The sequence below is a fragment of the Morone saxatilis genome, unplaced genomic scaffold (assembly GCF_004916995.1).
Source record: "Morone saxatilis isolate NCDOM2014 unplaced genomic scaffold, NCSU_SB_2.0 Contig14, whole genome shotgun sequence".
Lineage (NCBI taxonomy): Eukaryota > Metazoa > Chordata > Actinopteri > Moronidae > Morone > Morone saxatilis.
Window position 1 is genome coordinate 19,106,621 of NW_023339696.1, and position 266 is coordinate 19,106,886.

Genomic DNA, 266 nt, shown 5'->3' on the forward strand with positions numbered 1-266 from the left:
AGTGTAACTAGATAGATAGATAGATAGATAGATAGATAGGTAGATAGATAGATAGATAGATAGATAGACTTTATTAATCCCCAAAGGGAAATTTACATGCTGGTTAATGTGCTAGCTGAGCAACTAATTATCTTTCTAGCCTGCATACTGACATAAGCGGTGCACTTTTCCCTCGTTGAATGTTTTTTCAACAAGTTAAGGTGCAGGACAAGTGTTTGTGTTTGCAAGTTAAATAGGAAGAAGAAGAAGAATATATATATATATAT